Genomic DNA, 18,644 nt, shown 5'->3' with positions numbered 1-18,644 from the left:
CTGACAGTGGAGACAGGTGTGCAGACCCAGGCAGTGCTACAGCATGGGTGCTGAAACCGGTGTGAACAAAGTGTGGTGTGGGAGGAGCAATGGAGAGGGCAAGGGAGGGGTTTTCTAGAGGGAAGCAGATAAAAACTAAGCTTTTCTTTTTCCCGTCTTGGCTTATTTCTCCAAGAAAGAATTTTTTTTAGATAATCTTGAAACTATTAAACTTGTATCCACTGACCAGGACCTTTCACCCTTACCCTTGTGAGGGTTGTTTGTGTAGGCTTTGGCAGAGTCACGTCTTGGTGAAGACCATAGATAGCAGCAATCCTTGAGACCATACTGTCCCCACGTTACTGCTTAGCCCGCCATCGATCGTGGTTTGCATTAAAACACAAAAACCTGGCTGGGTGCAGTGGCTCATGCCTGTAATCTCAGCACTTTGGGAGGCCAAAGTGGGCGGATTGCTTGACCCCAGGAGTTCAAGACCAGCCTGGGCAACATAGTGAAACCCTGTCTCTACAAAAAAACAAAAATTAGCCACATGTGGAGGTGCACACTTGTTGTCCCAGCTACTCAGGAGGGCTGAGGCACGAGAATCACATGAACCTGGGAGGCGGAGGTTACAATGAGCTGAGATCACCATTGCACTCCAGCCTGGGTGACACAGCGAGACTTTGTCTCAAAACAGACAGAAAACTTAATAGGTGGCTAATAAATTTCCACGAGTATAATGAGATTTTCCAGTGGAATAAATGTAGTGATCAGCTATGTCTAAGTCTCTCTTAAAGTATAAATCACCTTGTGTAGGCTCTTACTCTATTTTTCTTATACTGGGGACTGTTTAATTTCTCAGCAGGGATTGTGTGTGTATGTGTCTGTGTGCTACAGTTACTAAAAATTTCAGACTAGGTAGAAAAAAATTGGCTTAGGCATTTGTTAACATGAAGTTGTACAGAAATTCCTGGGTTTAGTCTGATAATCAGCACTTAATTAATTGATTAATTTTGAGATGGAGTTTTGCTCTTGTTGCCAGGCTGGAGTGCAATGGTATAATCTTGGCTCACTGTAACCTCCGCCTCCCAGGTTCAAGCAATTCTGCTTCACCCTCCCGAGTAGCTGGGATTACAGGCATGCGCCACCATTTATTTTTTTTTCAGTATTTTTAGTAGAGAGGGTTTCGCCATGTTGGCCAGGCTGGTCTTGAACTCCTGACCACAAGTGATCCACTCACCTCAGCTCCCAAAGCGGTGGGGTTACAGGCGTGAGCCACCGCGCTCAGCCAGCACGTTGCGTTTTAAGGGTGCTCTGTGTGAGTGGAATTTGCACTGCAGTTTTGACTAAAGTAAATTTAGTCTTCAGCCTTTCATTCCCCTAAGCTCTGGCCACAGCTGTAGCTGCATCTGGCCTACTCTTGAATGGACTGGAAGCCTGGCACGGTGGGGTGTAGGATTTCAACAGTGGTCTCAGTCCAGATTTTCCTGCTGTGGGATGAGTGACATCAAGGAGATAGGGCTGTTCTTGATGTTTTTTCCCTTCCCAGCTTTTATGTATTGCACTAATAAGATCAGAATTATTTAAAAAAATGTTTAAAAGGAAAATTCTCAGTCCCACCACTCAGTACATACCAAGTATATTTTGCTTTTCCAAGCTTCCAGACCCCTGTCTGCATGGACACTTATAATAACACGGTTATAATTAGGGTGTGTCCTGACTTCATTTTATTCTGGTTTTTCTATAGTCTAAAATTAAGTTTGGGGTGAGCTGGTGTGACCTGAAGAGTTGAAAGATAATGTCATAAGTATAGCTATACCCTCAGCCCAATGCTACATGAGGGAAATGCCCCAGAAGGGGAACCAAAGGGTTGCTCAAGTGCTAGACAGTTATTCTGGAGTTCATTACCTCATTTTCTCAATCTTGTCCCAGTCTTGCCCTTCCTTCCTTCCTTCCTTCCTTCCTTCCTTCCTTCCTTCCTTCCTTCCTTCCTTCCTTCCTTCCTTCCTTCCTTCCTTCCCTCCCTCCCTCCCTCCCTCCCTCCCTCCCTCCCTCCCTCTGTTTCTCTCTCTCTCTCTCTCTTTCCTTCCTTCTTTCCTTTTTTCTTCGATGGGGTCTCACCCAGTCGCCGAGGCTGGAGTACAATAGCATGATTTCGGCTCACTGCAACCTCCACCTCCCGGGTTCAAGTGATTCTCCTGACTCAGTCTCCTGAGTAGCTGGGATTACAGGCACCTGCCACCATGCCCACCTAATTTTTGTATTTTTAGTAGAGACGGGATTTCACCATGTTGGCCAGGCTGGTCTCGAACTCCTGACCTTGTAATCTGCCCTCCTCGGCCTCCCAAAGTGCTAGGATTACAGGTGTGCACCACTGCGCCCAGCCGCCCTTTCTTTCTTTTGCCAAGTGCAATGAACTGAATGTTTCCGTCTCCCTAAAATCCATTTGTTGAAATCCTAACCCTGAAGGTTGAGAGGGTATCAGGAGGTGGGACTTTTGGGAAGCACTTAGGTTGGGGGGTAGAGCTCTCATGAATGGGATGAGTGCCATTATGAACGAGGCCTGAGAAAGACTCCTTATCCCCTCTGCCATGAGAGGACACAGGCAGAAGACCGCCATCTGTGAATGGCCTCTCACCAGGTACTGCCAGTACCTTGATCTTGGCCTTCCTGGCCCCAGAACTGTGAGAAATACATTTCTACTGTTCATAAGCTACCCAGTCTATGATATTTTGTGATAGCAGCCCAGATGGAAGAAGATACCAAGATACTTTTAGCTCACTGACATGTCTTCTGTTGGGATTTGTCAGAAAGAGGATCTTCTCATTTGGCTGAGCCGATAGAGTGACTTTAAATTCTGCCCAGAGCCTTACATGAACATATTGTAAATCCCCTTCTTTGTTTTTTTACTCAGCCACAAAATACACACACCTCGCTCATGAAGGCGCCTCTACCTTTTCCTTCCTCACTCTGTCTGCTCCCACCCCTTTCAAAAGACGGTGTTATATGTCGATCCCTGAGCAGCGAAGCCTTTTCCCCACCCTGCCTCTGTCCTTTCTTCATGGCTGTGGGTAACAGGTGCCATGTTCCAGCCTCTGTCGGGTAACTGGCTTTATTAAGCTCCAGCGATGTGCCAGGGCTTTTCCATACATTCTCGCTGTAACCCCCCCGCCCAGCCACACTGCAATAGCGATTTGTTCCGCTTTGCTCATGTGGAGGCTGCAGGTTGGAATTTAAGAATCGTGCACAAGGACACAGACTCGGGAACAGCAGGATCCAGAGCCGGCAGACTTCAGATCCTGGTATTCTCCATTGGACCATGCTTACACGTGACCCTCTCTGACACCTCCCAGGTACTGTGACAGAAAGGTAAAAAATAAATGCACTACTCCAGGCATAGACCCATGAGGTGGGGTAGACTTGAGAGTCTACGTCAGCTGGTTTCTTGGAGGTAACTGCTGGCAGAGTTAGCTCATCTTAAGTGACTTTATTGTCTCATCAGATTCCTGTTTGATACTCCCGTGTGTGTGTGTGTGAGAAATATCCACCTACCTAGGGTCACAGTTTAGTGCCTAGGTCTTGGGCTCACCCACCTCAGCAGTGTTTTAAACCCTGGACTTTACCCAGCTCCTTTCCCCAGATAGAATTCATCTGCTCAGAAAAAGTTTAGTGAAATGCTGCTACGTGCCAAGCCCTGTGCCAAGGGCTGGATATTAAATCTAGAGAGACTGTTAAACAGGTTAAAGTTCTGTTTCTCAAACAAGGGTTTCTGAGTCTTTAGAGATGCATAAGATTTTTAAAATTGTGTTTGTTACAGTAATCTTACTTTACTGGCTGAGTGCAGTGGCTCATGGCTGTAATCACAGCACTTCCAGAGGCCAAGGTGGGCACATCGCTTGAGCTCAGGAGTTCGAGACCAGCTCTGGCAGCATAACGAGACCCGGTCTCTACAAAAAATTTAAAAATTAGCCAGGCATGGTGGCATGCACCTGTGGTTCCAGCTACTTGGGAGGCTGAGGTGGGAGGATTGCTTGAGCCTGGGAGGTCAAGGCTGCAGTGAGCCATGATTGTGCCATTGCACTGCAGCCTAGGTGATAGAGACCCTGTCTTAAAAAACAGTTACAAAGAAGACTTCTTTTATAGCAATACTTTACAGCTGAAAGAACAATAAAATCATTTTATTTTCTTTTTTTTTTTTTTTTTTTTTTTTGAGACGGAGTCTCACGCTGTTGCCCAGGCTGGAGTGCAGTGGCGCGATCTCGGCTCACTGCAAGCTCCGCCTCCCGGGTTCCCGCCATTCTCCTGCCTCAGCCTCCCGAGTAGCTGGGACTACAGGCGCCCGCCACCGCGCCCAGCCAATTTTTTGTATTTTTAGTAGAGACGGGGTTTCACTGTGGTCTCGATCTCCTGACCTTGTGATCCGCCCGCCTCGGCCACCCAAAGTGCTGGGATTACAGGCTTGAGCCACCGCGCCCGGCCTATTTTCTTAAATGTTACTCAAATGAGATCTCTGGATGTAGGGTGGGGATCTGGTGAGTTTTTTTTTTTTTTTCTTTAAAATGGGTCTATACATCACTTACGTGAAAAATACAAGGTTAAACTATTTTTTTTCCTGCTGCAGAAACATATTTATATTTAAAACTACTTTTTGAATTAGCACCTAAGTGAATGAACTAACTCAAACCTTGAAATTTAGGGCACCAGGACTGTGTCAGGCTGATGCGGAAGATATTCCTGGGAAAGTAAACCTCGAGCATCTCTTACCACAGTGTGAAAATTGTGTTCCTGCTCCTAGAGTCTGTGGACAGCCTGAACTGGTTTTCATCTTCTCTGTGGAACTTTCCTAGCCAGCCAGTATGATCCCTTTGTCCTCTCGGCCCTCAGAGTGTTGTACACACACCTCTGTTATTCCCTGTGTTGTCTGATGTTCAAATATAAGTCGCAAGTGACGTGTTCTGAAGAATCACTGGCTGGAGTTGCACTTGAGATCCCAATTGTCAATGGCGTTGAATCTCTGTGTTCCCCCGGCATCACTGAGTGCCTCCTATTGATGTGAAAATGTTCTCTTTTTCTGGGGATGGGGCAGAAAAGGAAGCAGCATGCAGAAAGTTTCCAACAACCAACAAATCGGTCTAGTTAAGTACAGAAGAGACGCATATGAAACATGAAACCTGCATATGATATTAGGTCTCATTTTGCTTGACTGTTGGCTTTTTTTTTTTTTTTTTTTTTTGAGATGGAGTCTTGCTCTGTTGCCCAGCCTGGAGTTCAGTGGCAAAATCTCAGCTCACTGCAACCTCTACCTCCAAGGTTCAAGCCATTCTCCTGCCTCAGGCTCCTGAGTAGCTGGGATTACAGGTGCCTGCCACCACATCCAGCTAATTTTTTTGTATTTTTATTTTTCGGAAGGGTTTCACCATGTTGGCCAGGCTGGTCTCAAAACTCCTGACTTCAGGTGATCTGCCCACCTCAGCCTCCCAAAGTGCTGGGGTTACAGGCCTGAGCCACCGCGCCGGACCAGTTTTATGTATCTTTTCTCTCCACCTCTAGAGGGTGGACACTTGTCATCATTTGTATCCTCCCTGGAGCCAACTCTATTACAGGCATTTTGTTTAGTGATGAACTCATATGAATTATACCAAAAGTACAGAGTATGGTAGGATCCAGAGCTGGCTGGCTTCAAATCCGTTAGACCATTCTTGCCTTTGTGGGATTATCTGCTTCTATCAGTTTATCAGGTAACTGCACATACTAAATGACCAATGATGAAAGTGGATATACGGCTGTAAAGCTAGGCTTCAGGACAGTAGTAAGGAGCACTGGGAAATTAGGCTCCTCCAGCCAGTTGCCAGGCAGGGACAAAGGACAAGAGGTGGCTTAAATAAAATGCTGACATGCCCAGGGCACTCCTGCTGAAGCTGTTGAGTGAAGGTGAGTGCTTCAGGGGTTTGGTGCAGAGAGCTTTTCTGAGAGCTGTTCTACTGCCTTTTCTTTTGAAGGCAGCTTCCCAGCTTCCACCCTTGATTGTCTGTAAGCTCCGGACTTGGCTGTCCTTAGAGGCGCAGTACCACTGGTGTGCGTTGTTTGGTGTGAACTGTGCCCCCCTGTCACATGGCAAAGTGATGCTTGCACACACGGTGTGTGTATGCTGAGAGCCTCCTGAGCCAACCTTTTTCCAGCCAAACCTTTCCTAGCTCTGGGGGAAGTTTCCTTCAAATGTGTGGGAACTCACTAGACAGGTCATCCAGGATGGCTTTGGGGGGATCCGTCTTAAGGATAGATGGAACCTCTCTAACTTTTTTTTTTTTTTTTGAGACAGTTTCTTGCTCTGTCGCCCAGGCTGGAGTGTAGTGGCGGGATCTCAGCTCATTGCAAGCTCCGCCTGCGGGTTCACGCTATTCTTCTGCCTCAGCCTCCCGAGTAGCTGGGACTACAGGCGCCCGCCATGACACCTGGCTAATTTTTTTGTATTTTTCATAGAGATGGGGTTTCACTGTGTTAGCCAGGATGGTCTCGATCTCCTGACATTGTGATCCGCTCGCCTCAGCCTCCCGAAGTGCTGGGATTACAGACGTGAACCACAGCGCCTGGCCTCTTTGTTTGTTTTGAGATGGAGTTTTGCTCTGCCACCCAGGCTGCAGTGCAGTGGCACGATCCTAGCTCACGGCAACGTCCACCTCCCGGGTTCAAGTGATTATCCTGCCTTAGCCTCCCGAGTAGCTGGGATTACAGGCACGTGTTACCATGCCCAGCTAGTTTTTTTTGTATTTTTAGTAGAGACGGGGTTTCACCATGTTGACCAGGCTGGTCTCAAAACTCCTGACCTTAAGTGATCGGCCGACCTCGGCCTCCCAGAGTGCTGGGATTACAGGCATAAGCCACCACGCCCGGCTGGAGCCTCTCTTTTCACAAGGGAAAGCTCTGGACTTCTAGCATTGTCCTGGAAGGTGGGCTTCCTGCGGACAGTACAGTCTCAGGATTGGCACCTCCTGTCTTCTGTGATTTGGCTTCAAGGATGTGGTGTCCCATCATAGTTCTACCATGTGTGCTGGCTGTGTAGCCTTGGATGAGTTATTTATTTTCACTGAACGTGTTTACTATGGTCAAATGTTTATATGCCCCCTAATTCATGTGTTGAAATCCTAACCCTCAAGGTGGTGGTATTGGGAAGTGGGGCCTTTTGGGAGGCAATTAGGTCATCAAAGTAGAGCCCTCACGAATGGGATTAGTGCCCTCCTAAGAGGCCCAAGAGAGCTCATTGGCCCCTTCTACGTAAGAACACAGTTAGAAGCCACCATCGGTCAACTGGAAAGTGACTGTCGACACTGAACCTGCCGGGGCCTTGATCTTGGACTTGCCAGCCTCCAGAACTGTGAGAGATAAATTTCTGTTATTTATAAGCCACCAGTTTATAGTGTTAAGGCAGCTTGAACAGACTAAGGTGGTGGTTTTCTGTCGATTGAGAAGAGTAACACTCAGATCTGTTGCCAGACTAGAATGGAAGAATGCATATAGAACCACTGACATAATGCCTGGCAGGTAGCACACAGCAAATGACGTAGTGAACAGTGTCACCAGGATTTTGAGAATGGCAGAGGGCGAGCATTGGGGTGGATGGGGGTGTATCCTCACATGGATCCCCTCTGGTTCCTTCTCTCAGTTGGAGATTCCAGGGAGGTGTAGATAGCCCTGTGTACCAGCTTTCCATAGTCCTGGGGTTGTGTCAGGCAGTCAGGAATTTGTACTTGTAATTTGCACTTGTAAATATATATGATCTTGGCTGAATTTGTTTACGGATTTGCTGACTTTTACCCTTAGTATATAGAAAGCCATTTACAGGTAGACCAAATTGTAAAGAGCTCACTGTTGATGGCTGATGAAAGTCAGCCAGCTTTCCTTACTTGAAGGGGATAGGCGAGGGACTTCGGGCCTGGAATGAGGACCAGCTCCAGGCTGCCCCGAGGCTAGGTTTCCTTAAAGGGGAAGGGGTTATCTCAGAGGCTTCTGCAGGATCTGGCCAGTCCTTCCCACACTCTACTTGGATCCTGTTGTTGAGCATCTGTCTGAGGAAGCAAGGCCCTGCGAGAGGCAATGAGCCTGGAGACCATAATTAGGTGATTTCGTGTAAAATGCTCTTCAGTTATTTCTTGGGAGGCTGAAGATAAAAAAAGATGCGAGCCTCCAGAAGTCCTGAAGCCATCTCTAGATTATCACCCCGAGGAACAGCTAGTTTTCCTTCCTTGAATGTTTGTTTATCTGTGTAACAGGCTGGCTTGTTAGTTGTTGCCGGGTCCCAAGGTTTGTGTGGGCATGTGTGATGAGGAGGAAAACCCCATCAACAATGCTTACAGGATTTTGCTGATTAATTTTCTACCAAAAGTGAGTTTCCTAAATCTTCCCAGACAAATACTTCTCATTAAAAAACGACTCAATTTTTCTGGTTTTCCCTGAACACTAGTGTGTTGCCAGTTTAGAAAAGGGGAAGGGGAGTTGGAGGCAAGAGCTGACCTTTCGAAGAACTTTCTATTATACTTGTCAAGCATTTTAAATATGCATTTAGGCTAACGACTATAAAAACAGGTGACTTTGGCTGGGTGACGGTGACTCACGCCTGTAATCCCAGCACTTTGGGAGGCTGAGGAGGGTGGATCACTTAAGGTCAGGAGTTTGAGACCAGCCTGAACAACATGGTGAAACCCCATCTATACTAAAAGTAGAAAAATTAGCCAGGCGTGGTGGCACGTGCCTATAATCCCACCTACCCAGGAGGCTGAGGCACAAGAATTGCTTAAACCCGGGAGGTGGAGGTTGCAGTGAGCAGAGATCATGCCACTGCACTCCAGTCTGGGGGACAGAGCGAGACTCTGTCTCCAAAAAAAAAAAGTGACTTGAAGTTAGCTTTTGTGAAACTTGATTTTTGTCTGTTTCAAATTGGAGAGTGACTACTTCCCCTTATTGAGATTACATTATTACACATTTCATGCATTTAAAGTTTACAATAAGTAGTTTTTAAGTAAATTGAAGCAGATCTGCAGACATCGCGCTATCTACTTTTAGAACTTTTTTTTTTTTTTTTTTTTTTTTTTTTGAGACGGAGTCTCACTCTGTCCCCCTTGCTGGAGTGCAGTGGCCGGATCTCAGCTCACTGCAAGCTCCGCCTCCCGGGTTCAGGCCATTCTCCTGCCTCAGCCTCCCGAGTAGCTGGGACTACAGGCGCCCGCCACCTCGCCCGGCTAGTTTTTTTGTATTTTTTAGTAGAAACGGGGTTTCACTGTGTTAGCCAGGATGGTCTCGATCTCCTGACCTCGTGATCCACCCGTCTCGGCCTCCCAAAGTGCTGGGATTACAGGCTTGAGCCACCGCGCCCGGCCTAGAACATTTTAATCACCCCTAAAAGAAATCCTGAATCTGTTAGCAGTCACTCCCGACTTTTCCCCACAAACTCCCCAGCCCCTGGCAACCACTCATCGATTTGCCATCTCTATACATTTCCTTTTCTGGACACTTCATGTAAATGAAATCTGTGTGGTCTTTTGTGACCGGCTTCTTTCACTTAGCATATTTTCAGTATTCATACACATGTGACATCTGTCACTGGAAATTCATTTCTTTCTATCACCAAATGGTAGTCCAGTGTTATATATTCACCAGGTGATTGATACTGGTGTTGTTTCCACATTTTGGCTATTGTAAATAATACTGCTACAAACATTCATGTATAAGATTTGTGTGGACATAATGTTTTCATTTCTTTTGGGTATATACTTAAAAGTGGAATTGCTGGGTCATATGGTAATTCCATGTTTAACATTTTGAAGAACTGCTAAACTTTTCCAACGTAACGGCACAATTTTACATTCCTGCCAACAATGTATGAAGGTTTCAGTTTCTGCACATCTTCACCAACACTTGTTATTATGTCCTTTAAAAAAAAATTATAGCCAATCTAGTGTGTATGAAGTGGTATCTCACTGTGGTTTTGGTTTGCATTTCCGTGATGACTAATGATGTTGCACATCTTTTCCTGGGTTTGTTGTCAATTTTTGTATATCTTCTTTGGAGAAACATCTATTCAGATCTTTAGCCTGTTACTCAGTTGGATTGTCTGCTTATTATTGAATTGTTAAAGGGTTTGATTTGGATACTTTTTTCTTTTTTCCAGAGTCTCATTCTGTCACCCAGGCTGGAATGCAGGGGTGCCATTTCAGCTCACTGCAACCTCCTCCTCCTAGGTTCAAGCAATTCTCCAGCCTCAGCCTCCCAAGTAGGTGGGATTACAGGCGTGCACCACTGTGCCCGGCTAATTCTATTTTTAAGAAATAGAAAAATTAGCCGGGAGCAGTGTCACGTGCCTGTAATCCCAGCTACTCGGGAGGCTAGCACAGGAGAATCGCTTTAACCCAGGAGGTGGAGGTTGCAGCGAGCCAGATCATGCCACTGCACTCCAGCCTGGATGACAGAGTGGGACTCTGTCTCAAAAAAACAAACAAAACAAAAACTTAAAACTATATTAAGGGCTTTATTTCTTTGCACGTCAATTTCTCATTATTCCAGCACCATTTATTAAAAAGATGGGAAGCAATTTTCTGCAAATAATATATATGATAAGGGATTTGCATGCAGAAGGGAAAAAAGGCAACTCTTACAACTTGAAAGTAAAAATTACACTTTGGGAGGCTGAGGCGGGTGGATCACCTGAGGTCAGGAGTTTGAGACCAGCCTGACCAACATGGTGAAACCCCGTCTCTACTAAAGACAAAAAATTAGCCGGGCGTGGTGGTGCTCAGGAGGCTGAGGTGGGAAAATCGCTTGAACCTGGAAGGCAGAGGTTCCAGTGAGCCGAAATCGCACCACTGCACTCCAGCCTGGGCAACAAAGTGAGACTCTATCTCAAAAAAATAAATTAAAAAAATTAAATATTATTATGTAATTTAGGGGTAGAAAGAATAGGAAAGACCGGGCATGGTGGCTGACGCCTATCATCCAAACACTTAGGGAGGCCGAGGTGGGAAGATTGCTTGAGCCCAGGAGTTTGAGACCGGCCTGGGAAACATAGTGAGACCCTGTCTCTACTAAAAATACAAAAAATTAGCTGGGCAGGGTGGCACGTGCCTGTAGCCCCAGCTACCCAGGAAGCTGAGATGGGAGAATCACCTGAGCCTGAGAGATGATGCAGTGAGCCAAGAGCACGCCACTGTACTCTAGCCTGGGCAACGAGAGTGAGACCCTGTTTCAAAAAAAAAAAAAAAAAGAGAGGAAAAGTCATTGTAAATTAGTGAAAAACATTTTTTTGTTTTTGTTTTTTTCTTTTTGAGACGGAGTTTTTTTGTTGCCCAGGCTGGAGTGTAATGGCCCGATCTCTGCTCACTGCAACCTCCGCCTCCTGGGTTCACGCAATTCTTCTGCCTCAGGCTCCTGAGTAGCTGGGATTACAGGTGCCTGTCACCATGCCCAGCACATTTTTGTATTTTTAGTAGAGACAGGGTTTCACCATGTTGGCCAAGCTGGTCTCTAACTCCTGACCTCAGGTGATCTGCCCATCTCAGCCTCCCAAAGTGCCAAAGTGCTGGGATTACATGCCATTGCACCCAGCCACTTTTTTTTTTTTTTTTAGTATTTTAAAGCAGTGTATTTCTTTCAACTGTATGTGTTTCAATTAGCCAAAATACAAACAACACCAAACCAGCAAAATAATAACCAGTAAGTCTTTATCATAAGATTTATTCAATGTTAAGTTATGCCACTTCTTATAAGCTCAATTATTAATAAGAACTTACTACATCTACACCTTACAAGTTGCTGAAGGTTAACATAGTGAAATCAGCCACAAATGTTAAAAATCAAGCAAAAGTTTATTTAGTCAAGTCATTCAATAAACAAACATTTAATGAGCACTTGCTGTGGGCAAGGCTGGTCATGGTTGAAGCCAAGAAAATATATCTCTTACCTTCCCAGGGCCTTTTAAATGAACCAGTATTTATAAACGTTCCAATACATTGCCTGAGAAAACAATTAACATTGCTATCTTTCGAGACAGTTTTGATCTGTCGCCCAGGCTGGAGTGCAGTGACCCAGTCTCAGCCCACTGCAACCTCTGTCTCCCGGGTTCAAGCAATTCTCCTACCTCAGCCTCCGGAGTAGCTGGGATTACAGGCACCCACCACCACGCCCGGCTAATTTTTTTTTTTTTTTTTTTTTTCCTTCCTTAGTGGAGACGGGGTTTTACTGTGTTGGGCAGGCTGGTCTCAAACTCTTGGCCTCAGGTGATGCACCCACCCTCCTTAGCCTCCCAAAGTGCTGGGATTACAGGCCTGAGCCACTGCACCTGGCCAAATTTGATCGGTGTCCCTTTCTTCTCTTTTAGTGGTTGAAGCAGTGCATAGCAAACCTTTCTACTACCTTGCAGGTGTTCTAGTTTAAGCTGAAGTGGTTTGATAGTCTCTCTTTCCCCTTCTCTACCTGCAACCTGAGGATGCTGGGGTTGCTTTTCTTCCTCTTCTAAGCCAGTTAGTGGAATTTTCCTCCACATTCTTGGCCTGTGTTTTTCCCCTCTGGAGTAGAGTTCAGTCTGCTACTGGAAGATGTTTGCATTTTCCCACCTAGTAGACCCCTGGTCAAACATTAAATACAGTTTTCATGCTAGCTCTGTGTATCTTCTTGGTCAGGAAAGTATGTTCTCACTACAGAGTTAACCTTTCTGCTGAGAACTTCCCCGAGTAAGAGTGGATTTATTCAGGTATTGGGTACCTTCTGAGGATGTGGATTTCTGGCAGCACTGATTTATAACTTTTCATTTTGAAAGGCTTGAAACGGCCCATTCGGAGCCTGGAGGCCAGGGCTCTGTGCTAGAAGCTGATAACTTTTGTTATTGGACTTTGGGCGGGTAGGGAGTTTGCTTATTGTTACCGTCTTTCCTTGGTAGAGTGCACTTACACATCACTGTTTTATATCAGCTCCCCTCCCCCATTCTTGCCTAACTTCAGTCGTGGCTCTTGGTTTTTAAGTGTGTGTATGTGTTGCTAAGAGTGAAATTGAGGTAATTTTATTTTATTTATTTTATTTATTTTTCTTATTTTTTTGAGACAGAGTCTCACTCTGTCGCCCAGGCTGGAGTGCAGTGGCCGGATCTCAGCTCACTGCAAGCTCCGCCTCCCGGGTTTACGCCATTCTCCTGCCTCAGCCTCCCGAGTAGCTGGGACTACAGGCGCCCGCCACCTCGCCCGGCTAGTTTTTTGTATTTTTTAGTAGAGACGGGGTTTCACCGTGTTAGCCAGGATGGTCTCGATCTCCTGACCTCGTGATCTGCCCGTCTTGGCCTCCCAAAGTGCTGGGATTACAGGCTTGAGCCACCGCGCCCGACCCATGTTGGAGATTTTATGTATATTTAAAATGCACAAAGATAGTCTACCTTTCCTTCTATTTCATTTTTTTTTTTTTCCCAGACGGAGTCTTGCTGTGACGCCCAGGCTGGAGTGCAGTGGCACGATCTTGGCTCACTGCAAGCTCCGCCTCCCGGGTTCACGCTATTCTCCTGCCTCAGCCTCCCGAGTAGCTGGGACTACAGGCGCCCGCCACCATGCCCGGCTAGTTTTTTGTATTTTTAGTAGAGACGGGGTTTCACCGTGTTAGCCAGGATGGTCTCGATCTCCTGACCTCGTGATCCACCCGCCTCTGCCTCCCAAAGTGCTGGGATTACAGGCTTGAGCCACCGCGCCCAGCCCCTTCTATTTTTATTTTGGTTTGATGCTTTTTTTGTTTGAAATCTAAGCAAGGCTACCCCGCCCGGGCTCCCCACGCAGCGCCACTGGTCGTCTCCCTTTAGCCTATCTGCCGCCATCATGGTTATCTACCGGGACCTCCTCAGCCATGATGAGGTGTGTTCACGAGATCCGGGAGATCTCAGACTGGCTGTGCCTGGAAGTGGAGGGAGAAGATGGTCAGTAGGAGAGAGGGTAACACTGATGACTCGCTCATTGTGGAAATGCCTCTGCTGATGGCCCCGAGGGCGAGGGTGTGGAAAGCACAGTAATGGCTCGTGTTGATACTGTCAGGAACCATCACTTGCAGGAAAAGACTACAGGAAATACATCAAAGGTTAAGTAAAATCAATCAAAGGCAAACTTGAAGAACAGAGACCAGAAAGAGTAAAACTTTTGATGACGGACTGCAGAACAAATCAAGCACATCCTTAGTAATTTCAAAAGTGACAGTTCTGGCCGGGTGTGGTGGCTCATGCTTATAATCCCAGCACTTTGGGAGGCCGAGGCGGGAGGATCACTTGAGCTCAGGAGTTTGAGACCAGCCTTGGCAACATAGTGAGACCCTGCCCCTACCAAAAATGCAGAAAATTACCTGGCCATGGTTGGTGCACACGTGTAATCCCAGCTACTCGGGAGGCTGAGGTGGGAGAACTGCTGAACCTGGGAGGCCAAGGCTGCAGTGAGCGGAGATCACTGCACTCCAGCTGGGTAACAGAGCAAGACTCCATCTCAAAACAAGCAAACCAAAAGCTACCAATTCTGTACTGGGGAAAGCATGAATCCAGGTGGTGCTCAACTGGACTACTGTGAGGATGGCGTGACTCCATATGTGATTTTCTTTAAGAATGGTTTAGAAATCGGAAAATGTTAACAAATTTGGCAATTACTTTGGATGTATCACCTGTCATTGTAACTGACTGTAGCTTGTCATCCACACAACAGGACTTAAGAAAATGGGACTGATGTCATCTTGAGCTCTTCATTTATTTTGACCATGCTTTGGAATGGAGGCATTGTTTTAAGAAAAACATGCCATGTAGCTTGTCTAAAAATAAAATGCATTTAAACTCAAAAAATCTAAGCAAAGAGATCATAAGGGCATTAATTTGGGGAGCAGGGACATGTGGTAAAGATGCTTTTTGATAACAGTTTGAATTTTCTACACTGATTAAAAAAAGAGAAGAACATTTTCTTTTACCCTATGGAGTAGAATATAAACTCCATACATAATAAGCAAGAGCTACAAAAAGGTTTTTGGCTGACATAAATATACATGAAATACTATAGTAATAGAATGTAATTCAGTTTACTACTAATAATACAGTGATATACATGAGAAAGTCATGTATAGCTCTAATATTCACATATATAATTAAAACCACATTTAAAATTTACATGACATTAATTTTGAATATTCCTTTTCCCACTTATATAGTTTATGAAGCAAATTTATTCAAATAATCAGAGCCACATTTTGAGTCAGCTGAGTCAGTTTTCAGGATGTATTGCCTTCCATCTTTATTATTTGAAAGACTGTAATATTCATGTATGGTGCTGTCGCTGGACATTTTATCCAAGGCCACAAGTATTCGTATAACCCTGCCACAGTTTCCCCATCCCTTCATCCTATAATTGAAAATAATTTACGTTTATGGATGCGTTTACTACGGGCCAAATACTGTCACAAGTGTCTTACATGTATTAACTCATTTATGCAGAGAAATCTGAGAGATTGATAACATTATCTCACTTTATTCAGGGAACTAAGGTTCAGAAACGTCAAATAACTTGCTCAAAGTCACATAACTCATGAAAGGCAGAGCCAAGATTCAAACCCAGCTGTGGAGCTCCAGAGTTCCTGCCTTTTTTTTCTTTTTTTTTTCTGGAGACTTACTATTGCTCTGTCACCCAGGCTGGAGTGCAGTGGTGCGACCTCACCTTACTGCAACCTCTGCCTCCTAGGTTCAAGTGGTTCTCATGACTCAGCCTCCCAAGCAGCTGGGATTACAGGTGCCCCAGCACTATGCCTGGCTATTTTGTTTTTTTTTTTGAGACAGAGTCTCACTCTGTCACAAGTTGCACTCTTGCCGGAGTGCAAGTTGCACAATCTCCGTTCACTTCTACCTCCGCGTCCTGGGTTCAAGTGATTCTCTTGCCTCAGCCTCCCGAGTAGCTGGGATTACAGGCGCCCGCCACTATGCTGAGCTAATTTTTTTGTATTTTTAGTAGATTTGGGGTTTCACCATGTTTGCCAACCTGGTCTCGAACTCCTGACCTCGTGATTCACCCGCCTCGGCCTCCCCAAGTGCTGGGATTACAGGCATAAGCTACCACACCTGGCCAATTTATTTATTTATTTATTTATTTATTTATTTATTTATTTATTTATTTATTTTGTATTTTTAGTAGAGACAGGGTTTTACCCTGTTAGCCAGGCTGGTCTGGAACTCCTGACCTCAAGCTATCCACCCGCCTCAGGCTCCCAAAGTGCTGAGATTACAGGCATGAGCCACTGTGTCCAGCCAGTTCCTGCTTTTAACCACTGTGCTACCCTGCTATGAGAAAATACAGCACTTAAGATGGTGAGATTATTTCCCCTAGGAATAATTGTTAAATTTAACATTAAATTGATTTCCCCCCTTTATTTTAAACCAGTTCTGTTTAAGCATCTAAAATTCCCATTGATTAAGTGTGAGATAATTTGTCTTCTCTAAATAGTAATTTGTCATCCAAATTAACATAATTGAAAGAGGTTCATAATACAATTTGTACAGACTCATATATAACTGCCTCTTTTATAAGAATGTTAGAGAAAATATGGCCGGGCACGGTGGCTCACGCCTGTAATCCCAGCACTTTGGGAGGCGGAGGCGGGCGGATCACGAGGTCGAGACCATCCTGGCTAACACGGTGAAACCCCGTCTCTACTAAAAATACAAAAAAAAAAAAAAAAAAATTAGCCAGGCGCAGTGGCGGGCACCTGTAGTCCCAGCTACTCGGGAGGCAGAGGCAGGAGAATGGCGTGAACCCGGGAAGCGGAGCTTGCAGTGAGCCGAGCTTGCGCCTCTGCACTCCAGTCTGGATGATAAAGCGAAACTCCGTCTCAAAAAAACAAAAAAAAAAAGAATGTTAGAGAAAATATAATCTTATATTTTGACATATATGGTATGTAAGCCAAATCAATTTGTGCCGATTTAATGGGATACTTATACTATTTCTGAAACAACTGCTGGTCACTAGGCACTGTACTGGGCTGTTGACATATTACCTAGTTTTATTTTCTCTGAAACTCTATAAGGAAAGTAGCGTTGTTCTAGTTTTGTAGATGAATCAATTCAGGCTCAGAGAGTGAGAGAAACTTGTCTAGCACAATATAGAACCTGGGGCAGTGGAGTTGAGATTGAACCTTTGTGTAGCCATCGCTAAAGCTTCTGCTCTGTGGATGCCACCACGTGGCCTCACTGGGCATACAGAACTGGGTTCAGAAGCCCCTGACTTGGAGCACGTGGCCACTGGATCGCCCCTGTCGGCTGGCTCTTGCGGTCCTTCCCGCTTCCTTTCATTTCTCTGCTTTCTTGCCGAGTCTGGCAGGACTTTTGGCTGCAAACAACAGAAATTCCTGTAGCCAGTTTAAGCAGAAAGGGATGTATTAAAGGCTGTTGGTTAGGTGGTTCGCAGACGTTCTGGGAAGAACCAAGAATCAGGCTTGGATGTGATGGAGCCAGGAAAAGAGCCAAACCACACCACGGGTCTGTTCTAGCAGAAAAATCATGGTGTCTCCGCTGGCTGCTGAGTCCCCAGGAGCTGAGGGAATGAATGTCAGGACTGCGCTTCTCTTCTGCTGTGCTCCTCAGAAGGCCTGGATCACAATGGGTGACCTTACTGCCTGTCACTCATGCTACATCCAGGTTATACTGGGATGCTTCTGATTCCAGGTTATACTGGGAGCTTCTGGAAATAAGCTCACATGCCTGCACTCTGGCTGCAACGGAATATGGTGGTTTCACATTTTCTGCTAAACGGGGATTGAGCGAAACAGTCTACAGCGTCTGCCATACTTAATCCACCCTGGTCCCGGCCCCAGCCCCAGCCCCAGCCTCGGCTCTGCTACACAATGACCAGACAGTGTCTTAGTCCATTTGTGCTACTATAACAAATACCATAAATGAGATGGCTTATAGTAACAGAAATTTATTTCCCATAGTCTAGAGGCTGGGAAGTCCAAGATCCAGGCATTAGCTGATTCAGTGTCTGGTGAAGGTCTGCTTTCTGGTTTGTAGATGGTGCCTTCTTGCTGGGTCTTCATATGGTGGAAGAGGCCAGGCAGTTCTCTAGGGTCTCTTTCATAAGCAGACGAATCCCACTCAGGAGCGCTCCTCCTTCATGACCTTATCACTTCCCAAGGGCCCCACCTCCTAATATCGTACCTTGGAGGCCGAGGTGGGCCTCCCAAAATTTGTATGCTAAAATCCTAACCCTCAAGGGGGTTCCTCCAATTTTGGAGGAACACAAAGATTCAGACCATAACAGATGGGTATCCCATTTGTGCCTCATTCTCTAGTGCTTTGGTGGATACAAACTGAATTGATTGATTGACATTTCTGTGCTTGTCTAAGTGTAACCAAACCCCACAATTCACATGCTAGAGAAGGTTCGCCTTGGTCAATTTCTTCTCCTGTAGCTGATACGGCTAACAGTGGGACTAACACGAGGGTCCAAAGTGAAAAAACTGCTCAGCCACTCAAAGGAAACCCACTCCATGGAAGTCTCTCTCTAGCATGATGGTACTTTCTGAAATCACGTTTTGTTTTAGTGGAGGAAGGCTTTATTCTGAAGTCTGGTATACTATTTGGAGTTCATAGGGTGAGGAACATAACCTTCCATTCCCACGTTTCTCTCTGAAGT

At 45.7% G+C, this 18,644-nt stretch overlaps 1 protein-coding gene, 1 long non-coding RNA gene and 1 pseudogene across 8 annotated transcripts in view; all 3 read left to right on the top strand.

Moving 5' to 3' along the window:
* LOC105473016 (PDZ domain containing 2) overlaps positions 1-18,644 on the top strand; it is a 480,967-nt gene that overhangs the window by 261,337 nt on the left and 200,986 nt on the right. The gene's annotated exons all lie outside the window — the stretch shown is intronic.
* Positions 2,084-8,692, top strand: LOC139363910 (uncharacterized). The gene is made up of 2 exons (XR_011625100.1): positions 2,084-3,332; positions 4,676-8,692. It is a non-coding gene; the product is annotated as an uncharacterized lncRNA (long non-coding RNA).
* On the top strand, positions 10,768-14,611 carry LOC139363909 (translationally-controlled tumor protein-like; annotated as a pseudogene).

This window comes from Macaca nemestrina, chromosome 6 (genome assembly GCF_043159975.1).
Source record: "Macaca nemestrina isolate mMacNem1 chromosome 6, mMacNem.hap1, whole genome shotgun sequence".
Taxonomy (NCBI): Eukaryota; Metazoa; Chordata; class Mammalia; order Primates; family Cercopithecidae; genus Macaca; species Macaca nemestrina.
This window is presented reverse-complemented; position numbering and strand designations above follow the sequence as displayed.